The sequence below is a fragment of the Schistocerca gregaria genome, chromosome 6 (assembly GCF_023897955.1).
Source record: "Schistocerca gregaria isolate iqSchGreg1 chromosome 6, iqSchGreg1.2, whole genome shotgun sequence".
NCBI lineage: Eukaryota > Metazoa > Arthropoda > Insecta > Orthoptera > Acrididae > Schistocerca > Schistocerca gregaria.
The window spans coordinates 80356780-80376825 of NC_064925.1; the positions used below are offsets into that span (position 1 = coordinate 80356780).

The window sequence follows — 20046 nt, forward strand, 5'->3', positions numbered from 1 at the left end:
CCGAGAATCGAACTCGTGCCCAGAGGATTGAAAATTCGTCACGCTGACCATTCAGTCACCAGGGACGGACAAGATATGGAATGAAAGCTAGGAAAAAGAAGAAGTCAGTAGAATCTTTTTGAAAGGTTTAGGCTGGAGCGTAGCCTTGTCCGGAAATCAAAAGTAGGCGATGAACGGTACTCACGAGGAAAAAATAGAAATTTTTAAGGTATCGTGCTATGGAACGGTGAAAGCTACGTTGATAGACAGAGGTACTATATCGAATCTCAGTACACTTTCTTTGGCGTCAAAGGGTAGTCAATTGGTAATGGTCCGAAGTGTAGTGGATAAAATTGTAGAGAAAGGCCAACGTTTGACTACATTAAGCAGGTTGAAGAGAATATAGGTTACAGCGGCAAAGATGCCTACACTGCGTAGACTAATGCAGATAGGTGGGCCATATCAGTCTGTGGACTGAAGACTACAACAACGACAACAACAACATTCAGAAATTAGTTTCTTTATTGATTTAAACCACGATTGCACTAAGTGTGGGAAAAATTGCTTCAATGGTTTGTAAATATTACTTATTGTAGCTGTACAACTGGACCGTTTTGTTAGTGGGTGGAGCGATCCATTGAACTTGGAGATCCACCTGTAACAAAGCCTTTATTACAATAATTCCCAGATGTAACATTGATATAAATCTCAGTATCACATTCAGTATGATGGACTCAGTCTCGGTAAGGAAAAACGTGACTTCCAAGTTAAAAGAAATTTTTACATGATTGAGAAGACATATTAAGAAAATCATTAGTACGCAAGAGCGTCCGGCTAAACTATAAACAAAAAAATGTGCTTATATACAATATCCCACGCAGATATGTTAACCAGGGATACTTCAGTGAGACAGTTAGTTTTACAGATTATGTCTGAGTACAGTGACCAGTGACCCATTTCTCTACGATTCCGTACGTAATAGAGCAGAAAAGGTTAGGAAACAGACAATGTTATGTAAGGCTCTTAGCTGAAGATAACAGTTACTGGTCACAATGGCATCAGTCTGGAATTATTATCTTCGCTCTAAGATGGCTTCCCCAAAATGTTCTTTCAATTACATCAACGAACGTGTTACTAACAGAGAACGTAATTACCCTTGTATTCCAAGCAGATAACTGTCCAGTAGTCTTTCATGACAGCTTACCAAGGAAACTAATTGCTTATAATTATACATCATTGCAACCGTAACCTAAAACACGAAATCAATAACCAGAAAGACAAAATTTAAAACTGCTTCCGATCAATAGATGAAATTTCAACTTCGGAAAATATTATGATCATATGAGCCGTTAGATATATAGTGCTTTTGTAATCAGAGGTCTATACCAAACTTTCAAATAGTGAGGATATGCCAGATGTAGCTTCCTTGTTGCTACACTGCTTCCCACATGGGGTAGGTCTTAGGTACATGGCAATTTCAACTCGAATGCGTAATCTGGAACAGACTGTTATTAATACGCAGAAATGACAAATGTTATAAAAGCGGTTCAGTTCTTCATCTAGTTGCGATAGTAACAAACATCGTACAGCTTCAGACCTATTACAGAACAGTCGGATAACAAGAGTTGACTTCCAAAACTAGTCAGCAAATAATGTCTCTTGCAAGCAACGCTGACAAAACTTCAACCCTGGCACACTACATACTGGTTGTTAGGGATACAAGTGCAGACATTTCTGTGAATGACTGAGGGCAGTGTACTGAACAACGTTAGACCAACATTTTTTTCATATGCAGACTAATAATTACAGCTATTACAAGTGATATATTTTTAGGTTGGCTAGTGCCTCCAAGTACACGAGGCAGAAGCAAGTTCTTAAAGTTTATTTCACACTAGGCAGCAGATAAGTTACTGAAGTGTGGACGAGTGGACGCAAAATGGGTAGTCTATACTGGCAGGCGTAGCCCATAAAGAGCAGTAGTAAATTACGTGATATTTTTGCCGCAAACTGTTAGACCTAGAGAAAAAAACAATAAACGCATTTAAATGGGTACATATTAAGGTACCAATTCTTATAATACCTGTACGTATAGCCGTGACGTTCGGTGTGTCCAGAACACATACTAAAGCAATGAAAGGATGGAGGGAAGAGGAAAGCAACAAGCATAGGAATTGTAGAATTCAGCGTAAGAATAGAAGGTTCCACAACGTAGGGAGGAAGCTATGTCGGATCACAGTACCAAGGAAGGCCAACAGAGCAGACAGGCAACTGCGAAGAAAGATTTCCTCACCAAAGAACTCTGCTGACGAACAGCAATCGAATAGAACTGAGGAAGATACAGTACTTCTGAAATTGTATATCTGAAGTACAACATTGTGCGAAAGTTACTTTGGCCCAAGAGTAAATACAGGGCAAACATCAGTATCAACTCCACGGAAGAGATTCTCCTAACAGTATGGCTTCGTGTCAAGAAAAGACATCTATCCATGTTCAACGCAAAAAATCCATCAATTGATTATGGCTTTCTCTTTTATGCAACTAATACTCTCTACGGAACATTTTATTTCTAACCAATGTTGGAAGCTTTAGGTTTGATTTCGTAACGAAACTGTACACCACTGCAGCCCTCCATGTTAGAGAGTCAGCTTTTGAACAACTCTGTATGAGTTTGGGTGATAGGGACCTAATTTGACACTTCCACTCTTTCCACTTCATAAAAGGTTCTGTGTATGTTTCTCCAATAATGAACATTTTTGATAACTTGAAGACACAAGTTATAATAGCGACTACGTAGCCGTTTTGAAAAGAGTAGCTGTCGGCTTAATGTGTGTGCTGAGGAACTGGAAGAGGCTTAAATGTTTGCGAAACTACTATTTAATAACTTTTTATTTATTGCGAATACTAAACGGTTGTGAAAACACACTTGACCCCTTAGCAACAAATAATCGTGAGTTAATAACCAGCATCAAAACCGATATATGGATTAGTAAACACAGGGTTGTCGCAGCGAGACTGAATATTGTAATCCCCAAATCCACGAAAAATAAGCTAAAAATATATCTATTCAAAAAAGCAGATAAAAATTCACTTGACGCCTTCCTGAGAGACGATCTCCACTCATTCCAAATTAATATTACTAGTATAGACCAGATGTGGCATAAATTCAAAGAAATAGTATCGGCAGCAATTGAGAGGTTTATTCCAAATAAACTAACAAACGGCGGAGCTGATCCTCCTTGGTACACAAAACGGGTTAGAACACTGTTGCAGAAACAACGGAATAAACATGCCAAATTTAAACAGATGCAAAATCTCCAAGATTGCCAATCCTTTACAGAAGCTCGAAACTTAGCGCGGAGTTCAATGCGAGACGCCTATAACAGTTTCCACAACGAAACTTTGTCTCGTAACCTGGCAGAAAATCCAAAGATATTCTGGTCGTATGTGAAGTATGTTAGCGGCAAGAAACAGTCAATGCCTTCCCTGCGCGATAGCATTGGAGCTACTATCGAAGACAATGCTGCGAAAGCTGGGTTACTAAACACAGCCTTCTGAAATGCCTTCACAAAAGAAGACGAAGCAAATATTCCAGAATTCGAATCGAGAACAGCTGCCAACATGAGTAACGTAGAAGTAAATATCCTCGGAGTAGTGAAGCAACTGAAATCTCTTAATAAAAGAAAGTCTTCTGATCCAGGTTGTATACGAATTAGGTTCCTTTGGGAGTATCCTGATGCATTAGCTCCATACTTAACAATCATCTACAACCGTTCGCTCGAAGAAAGATCCGTACGCAAAGACTGGAAAGTTGCACAGGTCACACCAATATTCAAGAAAGGTAGTACGAGTAAACCACTAAATTACAGCCCCATATCGTTAACGTCGATATGCAGCAGGAGTTTAGAACATATATTGTGTTCGAACATTATGAATTACCTCGAAGGAAACGGTCTATTGACACACAGTCAACAGGGGTTTAGAAAACATCGTTCCTGTGAAACACAACTAGCTCTTTATTCACATGATGTACTGAGTGCCAAGGGATTTCACTATACCACACAAGCGGGTCGTAGTAAAATTGCGTGCTTACGGAGTATCGTCTCAGTTACGTGTCTGGATTTGTTATATCCTGTCAAAGAGGTCACGGTTCGTAGTAATTGATGGAAAGTCATCGAGTAAAACAGAAGTTATTCCACAAGGTAGTGTCATAGGCCCTTTGCTGTTCCCTATCTATATAAACAATTTGGCAGACAATCTGAACAGCCGTCTTTGGTTGTTTGCAGATAACGCAGTCGTTTATCAACTAATAAAGTCATCAGAAGATCAAAACAAACTGCAAAACGATTTAGAAAAAAGTATCTGAATGGTGCGAAAAGTGGCGGTTGACCCTAAATAACGAAAAGTGTGAGGCCATCCACATGAGTGCTAAAAGAAACTCGTTAAACTTCGGTTACACGATAAATCAGTCTAACCTAAAAGCCGTAAATTCAACTAAATACCTAGGCATTACAATTACGAACAACTTAAATTGGAAATAACGCATTGAAAATGTTGTGGGGAAGCCTAACCAAAGGCTTCGTTTTATTGGCAGGACACTTAGAAAATGTAACAGACCTACTAAGGAGACTGCCTACACTACGCTTGTCCGTCATCTTTTAGAATACTGCAGCGCGGTGTGGGATCCTTACCAGATAGGACTGACGGAGTACATCGGAAAACTTCAAAGAAAGGGAGCACGTTTTGTATTATATGGGAGAGAGTGTCACAGAAATGATACGGGATTTGGGCTAGAAATCATTAAAAGAAAGGCGTGTTTAATTGCGACGGAATCTCCTTACGACCGAGCGAGGTGGCGCAGTGGTTAGACGCTGATCTCGCATTCGGGAGGACGACGGTTCAATCCCGCGTCCGGCCATCCTGATTTAGGTTTTCCGTGATTTCCCTAAATCGCTCCAGGCAAATGGCGGGATGGTACCTTTGAAAGGGCACGGCCGACTTCCTTCCCCATCCTTCCCTAATCCGATGAGACCGATGACCTCACTGTCTGGTCTCCTTCCCCAAACAACGCAAACTTCTCACGAAATTCCAATCACCAACTTTCTCCTACGAATGAGAAAATATTTTTTTGACACCTACGTACATAGAGCTGAACGATCACCACGATAAAATAAGGGAAATCAGAGCTCGTACGGAAAAATATAGGTGTTCATTATTTCCGCGCGCTATACGAGATTGGAATAATAGAGAATTGTGAAGGTGGTTCGATGGAACCTCTGCCAGGGACTTAAATGTGATTTGCAGAGTATCGTTGTTGATGTAGATGTAGATGTAGATTTATTTTTATTTTTAATCCTATTAATTGTTTCCTCGGATTCGATGTGACCAACTGACTTGCACTTTGAGACAAATAAGTCACAGAAGTCTCCAGAAAATGTTGAGACAAGAAGAAACATAGAAACAAGAGACATTGGACAGTGCATAACATAAATATTTATTCAAACAACAAAAAGTATAGGAAATATTGTATGAAGAGAACAAAAGAAGAGAAAACCTCCAGAGGGACGAGGTGTCTATTAAAGAGTAAACGAATGTTTCAAGTAAACAGTTATTGGAATTAGAATACGCTTCATTAAACAAAATTATTAAGATATGTCATCGAGAAAGTGTGAGAAAATGCAATGAGAATATAATGTGAGGAACAACTGCAGTTCGTAAGAGTATGGAGAAGACAAAAGAGAAACTTGTGCTAAATAAACACAACATGTCATCAGTTAAGATGGCAGGTAGGGTATGGAAAAAACCCCAACAGCAAGAAATAATTAATATAGAGTAATGAAATAACAGGAATACTTTTGTCTACGTGATATATTTAAGTGGTTAATGTTCAGGATCGCAGGTTAATGTAAGCGCGAGAAAACACATTGTAAATGTCAAATGATGGTCGATTAATAATCGATGTAACCGCAAAAATATTGAATGCCAGAATGCAAACGTACACGCACTGTGCTATAGAATTGCCGGATGTCAGTTTTTAGCATTGAGTTCTATGGTCAATACATGGACAGTTAAATACTGGTTGTGGATAACGCTGGAGTTATCGACCGATGATATGATATATATGCTCGACTGCAGACATATCTGGTGATAGACCAGGTCGAGACAGCGTTTCAACGCTCTGTAGACCACGTTGGGTTACAACAGCAGTATGTGGGTGAGCGTTATCCTGTAGGAAAGCACTTCATGGAATTCTGCTCATGAATGGCAGCACAACTGGTCGAATCACCGAACTGACGTACAGACTTGGCAGTCAGGCTGAGTAGGAAAACGAAGAGAGTGCTCCTTCTGTCATACGAAATCACACTCCAGACCACAAACCTGGTTGTAGATCCAGTATGTCTAGCAGATAGACAGGTTGTTTGCAGTCCCTCAACTGCCCTCCTTCTAACCGACACTGGCACCGAGGTACAACCAGCTGTCATCAGGAAACACAACAGATCGCCCCTTGCCCTCCAATGAGGTCTCGCTTGACACCACGTAAGTCGCAAATGGCGTTGGTTTGGGGTCGGTGCAATGTACGCTACAGGGCTGTCGGCTCGGAGCTGTCCTTGAAGAAACCGATTTTTAACTGTTCGTTGTGTCGCTGTGGTGCCAACCGCTCCTAGAATTGCTGTTGCAGACGCAATACATACGGCGGTCTTCCCTCTCGATAGTGCCAAGTGGCCAGTCGGAGCCAAAGCCTTCTAGATACAAGGCCTGCGCACAGCGGCCATATTGGTACGTGACGTCACAAACTTTTGGCCGTCTTACCTTCAGTCGGCAGTCCTGTTGGCGTGTATGTTGTGTTGAAAGTGTGTGACAGGTGAAAGTGATATATATTTCATACAGCATTCGCCTACAGTTCTTCGAAGTATGGGATACAAGTGCTGTGTTTCCATTTGCCAGGAAAACTATAAATCTCAAAAAGGCATTAAAGTGCACATGTTTCGATTTCCCAAATATGTGAAGTTGTGAAATCGCTGGATTGCACCTATTTCCAGACAGGAATTTGTGTCTACGCATGACTCAAGCGTAAGTAAATGACAAAAAATTCGCAGCGTGTTATTTGTTTCCGTTGCACCACATTTGCCAATTGTTTTTAAAAGCAGTTATGTATCATGTACCAGTATCATTTGTTTCTTAATTCTGGACCATTGATGCGAGGTTAATACGAAGCTGGCTGCAACTATTGTCACACAGAATAGTTATATTAATTAGTGTGACTCGAAAATGTTTAGTATTTGTTGTCATTCCTGCCAGATTATTGAGTTTCCAGCACTTTTATTTGGTAGAGCTACAGAATGATTTTGTTCAGTTTTACCCATACAGTTATTCGTAAATAATTTCAATTTGAGTAAGCTACCTTAGAAAATTGCTTTAATGAATCCTGTGTTCAACAGATTACCATAAGCAGTATAGAAAGCAGGATTTCGAGGTAAGTGCATTATGATTAAATTAATAGCGCTCTGAGACACAAATTTCAATCAAGGATATAGGAGAAAAAATCGTTTCATGTTTAAGGTTCTAAAGTTCTGGAGAAACAGGGAAATAAATTTTTTTCGGCTTTTTTGATTTATTAAACATTACGCCAGGTGGTGCTCCATTTCGTCGAATGATTTGAGTTTCGTGTGAGGTCAGCAAATTTTGAAGTGGAGAGGAAAATTAACCAGGGAAACAAATTCTTAAATTCTGTAGGAGCTCCAGCTGCTTTACTTAAAACCGGAAACGTCTGATTGTTGTTGCATATTGCCGATTTTTTACTGCAAGAAAGCGTAGCTCCTGAGGTAGAAGAATTTAAAAATACAATTTGCATTTAAGACTAGAAACGCGTATTTAAGGTAAATCGTCAAAATAATTTTGCATCTTGAAATAACATAGGGCAGTTTTGTTTAGTTACTTTACGCAATGATATAAATTTCCATACTTCCATTACAAGGAAAAAAAATGGCTCTGAGCACTATGGGATTTAACAGCTGTGGTCATCAGTCTCCTAGAACTTAGAACTACTTAAACCTAAGTAACCTAAGGACATCACACACATCAATGCCCGAGGCAGGATTCGAACCTGCGACCGTAGCAGTCGCGCGGTTCCAGACTGAGCGCCTAGAACCGCGAGACCACCGCGGTCGGCATTACAAGGACACGTAGAAGAGGAAAGCACGAGAATCCCTATGCGATCTCAGCTTTAAAATGCGTGAAGTCCGTATAGCTGCAGAGTGCTTAACAGGAGCGTTCTGATACAGACCCGGCCATAAGTATGTGACGTCACAAGTGTGCGCGCAGGCCAGTAGTCTAGTTGGTGTTGCGAGAGCCCGCCAAGTCCTTCTACAATAATGCCCTAGGAACATCCTCGTAGCCCTATTACACGAATTCGCTCAAACTCAGAGAGCCGTTGATAATGACTTCTTCGTCATCTTCAAAGAATTCGAAACCGACATCAACTCACTACGTCCAATCTCCAAGGTAAATAGCGCTAATGATCGTTACAGCGCGTATTTAAAGCTAACCTGGCGACACTAGCGCCACTCTTAGTTTGAATAGATATCGGTAAGACGTAGAAAAGCGCCTACCAACTTTCGTTTATCTCGCACAACTCCTTCTTGGTGCAGGGATTTCTTTTCCTTCAGTGTATATTGCTGTGTCGCCAGAACAAGACACAGCCAGGGTAAAAGCACCACAGGCGCAAAGATGCGAGCTGGTACCTGTGCTATAGAGACTCGCCACTTGCGCGAGATCCACCAGCGCCATGGGCGGCTCTGAGGATGAAGATATCGACTTCGCCTAGACTAATTGAGACTAATTGCCGGCCATGTACAATCAACACCGACTCAAAGGAAGGCCTCGGCGCTTGTTGGTGGCGTCACGTCAGCTAGGCACGGCGAACGCCAGGTCTGTTGCAGGCAGAAACGCCTGGGCGTGTTTATCACTATAAATCTCTTATTTTTGGACAAAATGTTTGGTACTGTTTTGGATTCTGCAGTTTTATTTCGATGAAAGATTTTCTTGCTATCGTAAAGCTACAAATGAAGATCATAGTTCTGTATTACTGAATCCCGTCGAAACAAACGTAGATCAATATGAGAAGATCCTTTGCCCCATTGCAAGCTTAAGAAATTTTACATTCAAGTAATTATATTTACTTGATCCATTTTGCTATCGAAACTTATCCCAACCCCCTTACAATTAACTCGTTTCTTTTATTTATTTAGTTATTTTCCTTTGACCTCATCACTGGAAATGTGAAGTAATTGACACGTGTAAATGTCCAACTGTTGCCAGTCATTAGATTACAGTTGTTTTCAACGAAAGGGATTCTAAACAGGAAACAAAATAGCTTCATACATTGAAAATACTGCTGAACTTAAATTTTTTTAAACATGCACATTAGAAAAGATGAATATTCCCATCTTGAAACTGAAAGGAGAAACTTTATAAGATAAAAAAATTTGATTTGATAAAACAAGTATCTCTCTTTTGCCTCTTCTTCTGCCCCCACTCCCTCCCCCAACGTGTACAATCGCAAGATATTTCATTAACATTCAGTGCTCCTCACCCCATAATCAACCAAGATACCTAAAGAAGTTTCTTGTAAAAGCAACCCAGTACAAACGTAACTTCCTCAGATTTACAAATAAGGTTAACGAAGCACGAATTCTGTTGCTGCTGGACCACAAAGTTGTTTTTGTATGTCAATCCTTAAAACAGGCGAAAATTTAAGTTAACGAGTACACTACTTGTTAAGAATTGTAATGAATTGCACAATTAATTGATTGCAGAAATATCTCAGAACAATTGTGTGTTGGTCAACTACCGCAATAGTTTCACATTTTACCTGTGTCAGAGAGGGAGACACCACCATTATGAGTATGCCTGCAACAGACCGGGCGTTCGCCGTGCCTAGCTGACGTGACGTCACGAACAAGCCCCGGGACCTTCCTTTGAGTCCGTGTTGGTACAATCCGCCGATGACCGGACGACAACGGATAGAAGCCTACTCGGAAGATAGAAGATCAGCTCTCGCCCACTTGGTTACAGATCATCGTCCGGGGCTCACTTAGACAGGGAAAGTCGCTTAGTGAACTCTTTGAAGTGGACAGACAGTTGTAAAATGCATTTGCCATGTACTGTGAAGTTTACCTACGATTATTTGTACTTAGCCATTGAGGGCCTTTTTTGTGTTATATTACAAGCAGTGTTGCAGACTTCAATATCCAACGAGTCACAAAGATAAGTAAACGTTTTAACTCATTTGCGCGAATTTGTTACTAATTTGTTATCCTTTCCTGTTACCTGACCCTGGGGCATAGCAGTGTAATAGTGGTAGGGAGAAATTGTCTTAGCGGTGTACTGCACCAGAAGCCGTTTCACAAACTCACAAGCTCGGCCTACCGTAACAACAGCGGCAAGTCGGCCTCAACAGCAGTAGGAGGCCTTTACAAAACTGGCGACGACGGTTTACAAAATATGTACTTCTCCTCGGACCTGTTTCCATCGGAGAGCAGACAGTCAAATTGCCTCTTTATTTGTTGATACCAGAGTTTTTAGTTACTAGATACGAAGATACATATAGAACAAAAAATGGTTCAAATGGCTCTAAGCACTATGGGACTTAACATCTGAGATCATCAGTCCCCTAGAACTTAGAACTACTTAAACCTAACTAACCTAAGGACATCACACACATCCATGCCCGAGGCAGGATTCGAATCTGCGACCGTAGCAGTAGCGCGGTTCCAGACTGTGGCGCCTAGAACCGCTCAGCCACCCTGGCCGGCTCAAATAGAACCATTTTTTAGATTTGCCGCTGATTCCGTATTGCTCCAAATTCTGTAAAGGTATAGCTTAGTCCAGAAAGTCAAGTTTATTGCTTATCGCACTGTATTGGAGGCAAAACGCAAATCCGTCTGTAATTCTATGTACTGAGATGTTACTTTTCTTTCACATACCACGTAAAACAACTTTTTTTTTCCTTTTTCCTGTTTGATAAAGTGCTTTTCATCTACGTCGAAAATTAATACACTCGAAAGACGCATTCCGAAGAGGACAGAATAGTGTGATAATATGTCCTGCAACGATCTTTATTAACCAGACCGGCATTTTGTTACACGCACGTCATTCTTTACTCTTGTGTGTCATAATAATTGCTCCAATTTCCTACTAGCCTGTTTCCTTTGGATTATCGAATTGCTAAACTTCTGTATACTTGCCGGTACCGCTATAATCTTTATTTACGTTGCTAACTACGAGTATTAACAGGAAGTGATTATTAAATTTTTTGTACAGTATTATGCTCTCACAAAATATATGTAACGTATCGAGCATCCGTCTGCAGCACTGATAATAGTTTCACAATTGACCACGTAGTTTTATATTTATTCTTAGAGCTCCAAATTTTCTTCTTGTAATGGACTATTTGAAATATTAAATTTACAACATTTTTAACACAAAACTGTTGTTGATGAAAACTCGGAATAAGGCTTAAGGGATATCCTGCGTATTTTAAAAATAAGAGACTGTTGTTCCATTACTTCTCAGCAGAAACAATTCGTCCCCTTCATAAAAAAGTATACTTTTTTTTAGGTACAGGCGATTGAATGTTTCATAGAGTCTTAAAAGTCAACTACACTAATTTAAGAAATCGATTTGTGTCTGATTTACTGTTACCATATTTAAAAATTTTGAATTTGAGTTTCACAACCATACATCCCTCTACTTGTAGAGGGTGAAGGTAACTGTACATTCTTTGTTCTGGAATTATAAATACATACTGAGTTTCACCTACGTACTAGAAATAAATCAGAGAGATTAGACACCAATTATAATTTTATTGCTTAAAATAGATAAGACAAATTACAAAACAAAGATTGAATCAGCAACAGACGTAGTAAGTAAACAATCTAATCCATAGAAACATTTTATCTGCGTCGGATTCCTCCTCAGTATCTGTTTCAGACAGTGCGGCAGTTTGATCGTTCAACGAACTGCTGTAATAATAATGATATTCCCGCCTAAACATCTGTTGCTCAAACATTATGGGAAGATCTTGCAATTACAGAACGTTTTTTTCGTGTACACCTTGGGACGAGACGTATTTGCCGGCACTTTCAGGTTTACTTCCCTAAAGGCCAGTTTCAAATTCTCGCTTATAAAAAACTGAAACAGGTTTGTTTCTTTGATAACAGGGAAGGCAGACGTTGTGTTCTGAAAATTTCAGGATGTCTTTCTGGTCATTTTTAGAGTTCAAAAATCGTCGCTTAACATAGTACGGACGACGAAAGAGCAAGGATTGTTCTTGAAGCTTGGAAAACTTATGCCCATCCTCCAAGGTTCTACATCTACATACTTTTTTATCTCTTGTGATTGAATGAAGTCACTTTAAATTTCCATTTGACATGTTTCAAAAACTGCATGACAATTTGACTGTCAGCTTGGATGGTTCTTGAACAGATCAGTACACATAGATACGAGCCAGAGTTGTTCTGCTGGTCCAACATCCATCCTTCTTCACATCTGTAATATCTGGTATGGCCATAACGTAATCATAAACACATGTGGGAATTTCGAAAAATGGTTCAAAAGGGCTCTGTGTACTATGGGACTTAACATCTGAGGTCATCAGTCCCATAGAACTTAGAATTACTTAACCCTAACTAACCTAAGGACAGTACACGCATCGACGCCCGAGGCAAGATTCGAATCTACGACCGTAAGAGTCGCACGGTTCCGGACTGAAGCGCCTAGAACCGCTCGGCCACCGCGGCCGGCGTGGGAATTTCAATCGATCCTCTTTTACCGGCTGTCTCATTCCACAAGTACCATGTGACTTCTTGATTTCCCAGATTGTGTATGGTCAAATTATACTCTGTCAGGTAGAATATTTGAGCACAAGGTGAATTTGGATTGTTTAATGTGCGTTGTAGATCAAAATTTACTGCCACAGAACATGCATCACTTTATATTAGCATTGTGTTCTTACTGTGTTTCTTTTGACACAGATCTCTTCTCTTCAAACGATTGTTGTTATCACCTCACTACAACATCATTTCGTTCTCGGTTTATTTGTATATTGTTACGAGCAAAAGGCGAAAATAATGATATGCGCGATTCTATTCGCACGTAAGAAAATTTGTAGATGTTGCACATTCATGGCCAGAATGGGATTTTCACTCTACAGTGGAGTGTACGCTGATATGAAACTTCCTGGCGGATGAAAATTGTGTGCCGGAACGAGACTCGAACTCGGGACCTTTGACTTTCGCGGGCAAGTGCTCTACCATCTGTGCTACCCAAGCACAACTTACGCCCGGTCCTCACAGTTTTGCCTCGTCCCCTACCTTCCAAACTTTACAGAAGCTCTCCTGCGAACATTGTACATTCATGTTTGCACAACTCACTGGAAGCGCCTAACGTGGTACCGATATCACGAATGCCGCACATTCGCCATTGTGATGTTGCAAAATACGCAAATCTTACATTTTCGTGATAATGTACCTTGCATTTTTCCTGCACTACCAAGGCAATTTACTCATGGTTTTTCCACAACAAACAACACGAAAAATGACATTCGGCGATGCAAAATCATAGTTTTGGCGTAAGAGATACGATATTATACGCCAATCAACAGTTAAACGTAAATTAAATCTCCACTTACGATTACTAACTGTAGGCGTTTGGTTCCAAAGTCCCCTTCCTCTGTGACCAGAGGGTGCAACTAATGGCAATGTTCGTCTTTCCCTAGTTGCAGCGGAAGGAGCCGCTAACAAAGATGGACACAATAGAAGCGGTTGCTATCCAGGGATTTCCTTATATAAGGAAACTTTGCTACTGCTACCATCGTGGCGTTGGGGAATTACATCACTCCTGGCCTCATTTCAAGGTTCCTTTACTTCTAGTCACCGTGCGTGTGTACATGTGCTAATTATATGCTTCTCTACTGTCAGATAAGACACACGCAACACCACATGATCGTTCTCCGACACATCACATGGTCTGGGATAAACATTCTGCTTTTTAGTTGCTCCTAATCTTGAACACAAGATTATGCAACTGTAAACAGTCACATGGGATCTGACGTTGCTTGCCACTGTCAAGTATCATTGACCTGCTGGTATTTTGACTGTCTAAGTTGCATGTCGAGCTAACTCGTTGTACCACCTGCGTTTTCCGACTCGCTTCTTGCAGCCGGTTTGGTGTTTTGGTTTCTGTTTCCAAAATGCATACGTTTGTACTGTTTCGAACACACAACTAAGTGACAGTCCACACACCGATATGTGCGCCACTTATTACCGGAACGAGAAAAAGCAGCTGAATTGAAGGGCCACATAAAACGTGTGTGTGCTAGATTGTACATAAATATCGTTAAGACTCTTAATACTCGTATAAAACTGTATTCCAGTCCAAAAATTAGTTGTAAGGCTAGTATGACATTTTGTAGCAAGGATTGTATGCAACAGGATGTCGTTGTTGTTTTGGCCTTCAGTCCGAAGACAGGTTGGACGCAGCTCTGCACACCAGTCCATTTCATCTCTGAGTAAACCACTGCAAAGTACATTCATTTCAATCTGCTCACTGCTTTCATGCCTAAGATTACGTCTACAGTTTTTAAGCCTCTGTGATTATCTGCATTACCAAATTGACGATTCTTTGATACGTCAAGATGTGTACTATCGAATGGTCCCTTCATTTAATCAAGTTCCGCCAAATATTCACTTAAATGAAATGTATTCGCAGTTGCAAATTCGCACAACCACGACCATAAGCTGTATAAGGGAATGACGACAGTGAATATTTGTACAGGAGTCGAAACCGGCTTTTTCGCATTTCCTGAGTGGTTGTCTTAACGGCTTTGGGTATCCGTGCACGGTTCACGGCCCATTCCAAATTTCCACATGCCGTCGTTCCTGCGTCACAACCTGTCCTCTCGCACACGTGTTATGTAATTCTCTTGCAGGGAAAGACATTTTAATTGAAAGTCGCTGCCTGGTATTCTCGGATAAATACACTCCTGGAAATGGAAAAAAGAACACATTGACACCGGTGTGTCAGACCCACCATACTTGCTCCGGACACTGCGAGAGGGCTGTACAAGCAATGATCACACGCACGGCACAGCGGACACACCAGGAACCGCGGTGTTGGCCGTCGAATGGCGCTAGCTGCGCAGCATTTGTGCACCGCCGCCGTCAGTGTCAGCCAGTTTGCCGTGGCATACGGAGCTCCATCGCAGTCTTTAACACTGGTAGCATGCCGCGACAGCGTGGACGTGAACCGTATGTGCAGTTGACGGACTTTGAGCGAGGGCGTATAGTGGGCATGCGGGAGGCCGGGTGGACGTACCGCCGAATTGCTCAACACGTGGGGCGTGAGGTCTCCACAGTACATCGATGTTGTCGCCAGTGGTCGGCGGAAGGTGCACGTGCCCGTCGGCCTGCGACCGGACCGCAGCGATGCACGGATGCACGCCAAGACCGTAGGATCCTACGCAGTGCCGTAGGGGACCGCACCGCCACTTCCCAGCAAATTAGGGACACTGTTGCTCCTGGTGTATCGGCGAGGATCATTCGCAACCGTCTCCATGAAGCTGGCCTACGGTCCCGCACACCGTTAGGCCGTCTTCCGCTCACGCCCCAACATCGTGCAGCCCGCCTCCAGTGGTGTCGCGACAGGCGTGAATGGAGGGACGAATGGAGACGTGTCGTTTTCAGCGATGCGAGTCGCTTCTGCCTTGGTGCCAATGATGGTCGTATGCGTATTTGGCGCCGTGCAGGTGAGCGCCACAATCAGGACTGCATACGACAGAGGCACACAGGGCCAACACCCGGGATCATGGTGTGGGGAGCGATCTCCTACACTGGCCGTACACCTCTGGTGATCGTCGAGGGGACACTGAATAGTGCACGGTACATCCAAACCGTCATCGAACCCATCGTTCTACCATTCCTAGACCGGCAAGGGAACTTGCTGTTCCAACAGGACAATGCACGTCCGCATGTATCCCGTGCCACCCAACGTGCTCTAGAAGGTGTAAGTCAACTACCCTGGCCAGCTAGATCTCCGGATCTGTCCTCCACTGAGCATGTTTGGGACTGGATGAAGCGTCGTCTCACGCGGTCTGCACGTCCAGCACGAACGCTGGTCCAACTGAGGCGCCAGGTGGAAATGGCATGGCAAGCCGTTCCACAGGACTACATCCAGCATCTCTACGATCGTCTCCATGGGAGAATAGCAGCCTGCATTGCTGCGAAAGGTGGATATACAATGTACTAGTGCCGACATTGTGCATGCTCTGTTGCCTGTGTCTATGTGCCTGTGGTTCTGTCAGTGTGATCATGTGATGTATCTGACCCCAGGAATGTGTCCATAAAGTTTCCCCTTCCTGGGACAATGAATTCACGGTGTTCTTATTTCAATTTCCAGGAGTGTATGATGTATTGTGTATGTGACTGTATTGTTAAAAGTACAATGTAATGTTCCAGGTTGTAACGCAAGAATGACGATATGTGGGGAAATTCGGGTCTGGCAGTGAGTCGTGCACGGATAGCCGAAGCACTCGGCACGGTAAAAGAGAGAGAGAGAGAGAGAGAGAGAGAGAGAGAGAATTAATCGATCATCAACGAACTTAAACGGATGTCTTACGACGTCCGCCCCGAGCAGATGCAACGAACAAAAGCGAACAAAATGAGATTAAAAAAAAAAAGAAAAAGAAAAGCACTTAAGACGACCGCTCGCGTAAAGCGGGGCATTCAGGTTCGAGGCTCGGTCCGACACAAATTCTCATTTTCGTCGTTCCCTTTTTCAGCTGATGGTTTTTCATGTTCGCAACTGCGGATAAATTTAATTTATTTCATAACGGCTGTTGTCACAGCAGTCCCCGTCCGAAGGCACAATACAAGCTACGCAATGCCGTATATAATTACTTCCCATTGTGATTTAATACCTTCTAGTTGATCTGTCTGTAAGGCAATAGATAAATGAAAGAGAGACATGTGGAAAAACGAAGTATACGACCACATATTTAAAACGTTTTAATACTGTTCAATACACTTATCCCAATGCGAGACAAGATGGCCAGTGCCATCATGGCAAAATGTTTTCAGTTCCCTACGGAACCCAGATAGTATCCAGGAGTGCAACTCTTAGTCCCAAGCGGATCTAAGACCACGAAGGTCTTTTCTCAGGGCCGCAAAAATATATAAGTCTCACTGGGAGAGGTCGGAGCTGTGCTCTCGATGTGCAAAGGCATCCCAGCGACACATCCCCAACGTAGTCAAAACAACATTGGCAAAACGTGGATAGGCATTATACTACTACAGAATGGTGCTGTTTTCACTATTCCACACAGTCCCTATCTCTCGGAATGCATTTTCCATGTTTTTGGGGTGCATCCCCTTAAAAAGACATTCGTGGCCCTAGATTTGCTTCGGACTTGTTTCGTAGATAACGTTAAACATTTTTCCGTGAAGGCATGGACGGCCTTGTCTCACAGTAGGATAAATGTGTTAAAACTGTATTAAAGTGTTCGAAATAATATGCAGCTTGCTTAGTTTTTTCCATTTGTCTCATTGTCATGTGATTGCCGTTACGGGCAGAATAACTAGGGTGTGTTAAAACAAATTTGGAGGCAAATACATATGGAAGAACGTGCCTAAATGACGAGATCAGTTGATTGGACACACCCTGAGGCATGAAGGATTCGTCAGTTTGGTAACGCAGGGAACCACGGACGGCAGAAACAGTTGGGGGATTAATAGGCACGAACAAAGAGAGCGGGTTCAAATGATTATAGGTCGCAATAATTATTCAGAGATGAATAAGCTTGTCTCACAGATTGATTGAAGTATTAACACTTACGGCGATTACTTTTGAAATAATAAACAGTTTGCTTACTTTTTCCCATCTGTCTCGTTTTCATTTGTGTGCCCGTTACACCTATATAAACTTTAGCTTTCTTTTTTAGTACCACATATCAACAACTCTTCTTGTCTGAATTATTTATCGTCCACGTTTCACTTCCGTAGGCTACAATCCAAACAAATACCTTCCTGTTAAGGAATTCGTCTTTTACAGGAGTATTTTCCGTCTAATGCTAGTCTACATTTCATATCCTCTCTACTTCAGCCATCATCAGTTATTTTGCTGTCCCAACAGCAAAGCTCATCCAGGTCTTTCCATCTCATTTCCTGATCTAATTCTCTCATCATCGCCTGAGTCAATTACTTGTTTTTTCTTTAGGTGATGTTTACCTTATATCCTCTTTCAAGGTCCTATCCATTCTGCTCGATTGCTCTTCCAAATCCTATGTCGTGTCTGACACAATTACAGTCTCGTCACCAAACTACAAAATTTTTATTTCTTGTCTCTTTGTCTCTGAACTTTAATTTCCATTCCAAATGTCCCCTGCGTCATCCTCTGGGTCACTTCTCAGCTTGTTCAGTGTACAGAATCAAGAACGTTGGGGTAGACTACAATCCTGTCTCGCTTCTGAATCACTGCTTCCCTTTCCTTCCTTCACTCTTACGAGTTATAAATAACTTGTTGCTCCCTGCATTTCTCCCTCCTGTCTTCAGAATTCCAAAGAATGTATTCCAGTCAATATTGTCAAAACCTCTGGCTAAATCTGCGAATGATATAAAAGTGGATTTTCCTTTCTTAAAAAATAGTATAGTTGCATGATTAGGACTAACAAAATAACGCGTACATTATGGTTAACATCAATAATGTATACGTATTCTGTAAACTGACTCGTCCCACATCATTTTAGTAAAAGAACCGTTGAAATGATTTATGGGAGACGTAAGTAACTAACATATCTTCTAGGATTAGTCATAGTTCAGTATAGACTCCCGTGTTCGTACATTTCTCCACAATCCAATGTGATCTTCCGTGTGATCGGCTTCTACCAGTTCTTCCATTTTTCTGTAAATAGTTCGTGTCAATGTTTTGCAACCGTGACTTGTCACACTGGTGGTTTGGTAGTTTTCATACTTGATCAGCACCTGGGTTCTTTGGAATTGGAAGTGTTACATTCTTCTTAAGCCTGAGTATATTTCGCCTGTCTCGTATGCGTTGCACTACAGGTGAAATACGTGGACGGAAAAAAAGTCGCAACACCAAAAAATAATTAATATACAGTAGAAAAATTTCGGGAATACATTTGTCTAAGTAACATATTTAAGTAATCAACATTGCAAGATCACAGATTAACGAAGGCGCGAGATAAGACATTGCAAATGTCAAATGCTGTTACATTACCGGTTAGGTGTAACTGCCAGAATGTTGAATGCAAGCATGCGAACGTGCATGCATTATCTTGTACAGGGGCCGGATGTCAGTTTGTGGGACGGAGTTCCAAGGCTATTCCACTTGATCGGTCCAAACAGGGACGGTTAACACTGTTTGTGAATTACGCTGGGGTTGACGTCCGATGATATCTCATATGCGCTCCGTTGGAGACAGTTTTGGTGATCGGACAAGGAAAGGCAACATGTCTATACTCTGTAGAGCGTGTTGGGTTACAAAAGCAGTGTGTAGGTGCGCGTTATCCTGTTGGAAAACACCCCCTGCAATGTTGTTCACGAATGGGAGCGCAACAGATCGAATCACCAGAGTGACCTACAAATTTGCAATGAGGATGCGTAGGATAACCACGAGAGTGATCCTGTTGTTATACGAAATCATATCCTAGACCATACTCCGGGTTTAGATTCAGGGTGTCTAGCACACCGACAGGTTGACTGCAGGTCCTCAGCTAGCCTCCTCCTAACCAACACACAGCCATCACTGGCACCACGGCATAGCCAGCTGTCATCAGAAAATACAACAGATCTCCCTCCACATTGCCCTCTAACGAGCCCTCATTTGAGACCACTGAACTCGCAAAAGGCGGTCGTTTTGGGTCACTCGAATGTACACTACAGGGTACCTGGCTCGGAGCTGTCGTATAAGTAACCGACTTGTAACAATTCGTTGTGTCACCGTGGTGCCAAATGCAGTTCAAATTACTGCTGTAGATGGCGGGACCATAAGCTGAAT

General features: G+C 42.0%; 1 protein-coding gene across 1 annotated transcript in view; it reads right to left on the reverse strand.

Moving 5' to 3' along the window:
- The window catches only part of LOC126278399 (uncharacterized), a 63702-nt gene extending 49799 nt beyond the window's left edge, over positions 1-13903 (reverse strand). The window contains exon 1 of the mRNA XM_049978501.1: positions 13667-13903. The gene's annotated coding sequence lies outside the window, so the exon portion shown is untranslated. The remainder of the gene's footprint in view (positions 1-13666) is intronic.
- Between the last annotated feature and the right edge of the window lie 6143 nt (positions 13904-20046).